The following is a 2,958-nucleotide window of genomic DNA, read 5'->3' as shown; positions in this document are numbered from 1 at the left end:
TCGATTTTTTGGTTAATGATTACTCTGCTTACTGGTTAACCATTTGCCCTTTCGGACTTGGTCTCTGGACATTATTTTCGAGTTTTTGGTTAATGATTTCACACTTTTTACTTACTTTTGCGATTTTTGGTTAATGATTACTCTGCTTACTGGTTAACCATTTGCCCTTTCGGACTTAGTCTCTGGAGATTATTTTCGGAGTTTTTGGTTAATGATTTCACACTTTTACTTACTTTTGCGATTTTTGGTTAATGATTACTCTGCTTACTGGTTAACCATTTGCCCTTTCGGACTTAGTCTCTGCACATTATTTTCGAGTTTTTGGTTAATGATTTCACACTTTTAACATATTTTTGCGCTTTTTGGTTAATGATTACTCTGCTTACTGGTTAACCATTTGCCCTTTTGGACTTAGTCTCTGGACATTATTTTCGAGTTTTTGGTTAATGATTTCACACTTTTTACTTACTTTTGCGATTTTGGTTAATGATTTCACACTTTTTACTTACTTTTGCGATTTTTGGTTAATGATTACTCTGCTTACTGGTTAACCATTTGCCCTTTCGGACTTAGGTCTCTGGAGATTATTTTCGAGTTTTTGGTTAATGATTTCACACTTTTTACTTACTTTTGCGATTTTTGGTTAATGATTTCACACTTTTTACTTACTTTTGCGATTTTTGGTTAATGATGACTCTGCTTACTGGTTAACCATTTGCCCTTTCGGACTTAGTCTCTGCACATTATTTTCGAGTTTTTGGTTAATGATTTCACACTTTTTACTTACTTTTGCGATTTTTGGTTAATGATTTCATACTTTTTACTTACTTTTGCGATTTTTGGTTAATGATTACTCTGCTTACTGGTAAACCATTTGCCCTTTCGGACTTGGTCTCTGGACATTATTTTCGAGTTTTGGTTAATGATTTCACACTTTTAACATAATTTTGCGCTTTTTGGTTAATGATTACTCTGCTTGCTTGTTACTGATTTCCCCTTTCGGACTTGATCTCTGGCCGTTCTTTTCGACCTTTTTGGATAAGGTTTCCACACTCTGAAATTATTTTGGGCTCACTGATTAGGCGAGATCAAGGGGGCATGCCTTGGGCACTTTGGGCTCAGTTTGGGAAGGCGGCGTCCGTGTGCTCCTCCGCCCTTCCCGCACTTGCGGCTAGGTTTGCCAAACTGCGCTGACCCGCCAAGCCCTGCCTTTTTGCCCACGGCACGGAACGACTCAAGTCTGGCTCCGTTCCAGGCCGTTTGCCTCCGGCTGCCCGCCGTCCGGCCGGCCTGGGACGTACCCGGCTGACGGCGCCGGGAGGCCCTCTAGCAGCCACCGGTGCCGCGGGCCAATGGGTCCGGGGCGTTCCGGAGCTATCGGTGGGGAAGTGCTCTCCCCTTTTCCTGACGCCGTTCGCCCGAGCAGAGGTTGCAGCCTGACGGGACTGCTGTCGCCTTCCGCGGCGCACCGGCCCCTTTCACCTGCCGTCGACCCGCGCGGAGCTCGGACCTCCCTCCCCGAAGTTATGGCCCCCGGCGCCGGAGGGTGCCCGGGGCCGGGCATTCAGCGGGGGTGAGTCTTCACCTTCCCGGTCAGCCTGCGGGGTCGGTGCGCCGGCACTCGACGCCGGAGGGTCCCCTCTTTCCGTAGAGCCCCGCCCGGTGCCGATCGGCCGGCGGATTGCGGAGCGAACCGCGCCTGACCGACGGGCCTCGGAAACCCGTTGCAGTCGACGGGGGGGGAACCGGACAGCGGGACGAGGTGCCGATTCCACCCGCAGATTCGATCCCGAAATCCCGCGGGATTCGGCGGTCCGACCCGACAGATTCAAACGTCGCCCGGGCGGCCCCCAGCGGTCGGGCCGGCCTGGTTCCGCCACCGCCCGATGCCCCTCGCCCCCGGCTACCGCCGGCCGCGCAGACCGAGCGAATGCGGCCGGACGTCCGGCGGCAATCGGCCGGAAAGCGGTATGGCCATTTCCTACTGTCCCTCGGACGGGGCAGAGGGGCGGCGCCGGGGCACTCGCGGACCAGGCCGCGCCCCTCCGAGCCCTACCGCCTGCCGTCGACCGCGCGGGGATCGGACCTCCCTCCCCGAAGTTATGGCCCCGGAGCCGGAGGGTACCCGGGGCCGGGCATTCAGCGGGGTGAGTCTTCACCTTCCCGGTCAGCCTGCGGGGGTCGGTGCGCCGGCACTCGACGCGGGAGGGTCCCCTCTTTCCGTAGAGCCCCGCCCGGTGCCGATCGGGCCGGCGGATTGCGGAGCGAACCGCGCCTGACCGACGGGCCTCGGAAACCCGTTGCAGTCGACCGGGGGGAACCGGACAGCGGGACGAGGTGCCGATTCCACCCGCAGATTCGATCCCGAAATCCCGCGGGATTCGGCGGTCCGACCCCGACAGATTCAAACGTCGCCCGGGCGGCCCCCAGCGGTCGGGCCGGCCTGGTTCCGCCACCGCCCGATGCCCCTCGCCCCCGGCTACCGCCGGCCGCGCAGACCGAGCGAATGCGGCCGGACGTCCGGCGGCAATCGGCCGGAAAGCGGTATGGCCATTTCCTACTGTCCCTCGGACGGGCAGAGGGGCGGCGCCGGGGCACTCGCGGACCAGGCCGCGCCCCTCCGAGCCCTACCGCCTGCCGTCGACCGCGCGGGGATCGGACCCTCCTCGCCGAAGTTATGGAGGTAGGACCGGGAGGCTGCCCAGGGTCGGGACTTCAACCGGCTGCCGCCACCCTTTCCCGCCTGTCCCACGGGCTCGGAGATCCAGGCCCTGCAAAGACCCTCCGGTCGCCACCCGACAGGTGCTTTACCGGAGAAATCGTAAACCGGCGTCAGGGCCGGACCTGTCCCGCAGAGGGCAGCCTGCGCCCTTATGCTTTCCCTTTTGCTTTGGCCCCGCAGTAGCAAATGGTTCACCGATAAGTCGGGAACCCACACGCCCGGCCCCACCCGCCCAT

The sequence above is a fragment of the Heterodontus francisci genome, unplaced genomic scaffold, assembly GCF_036365525.1.
Source record: "Heterodontus francisci isolate sHetFra1 unplaced genomic scaffold, sHetFra1.hap1 HAP1_SCAFFOLD_1736, whole genome shotgun sequence".
Taxonomy (NCBI): Eukaryota; Metazoa; Chordata; class Chondrichthyes; order Heterodontiformes; family Heterodontidae; genus Heterodontus; species Heterodontus francisci.
This window is presented reverse-complemented; position numbering follows the sequence as displayed.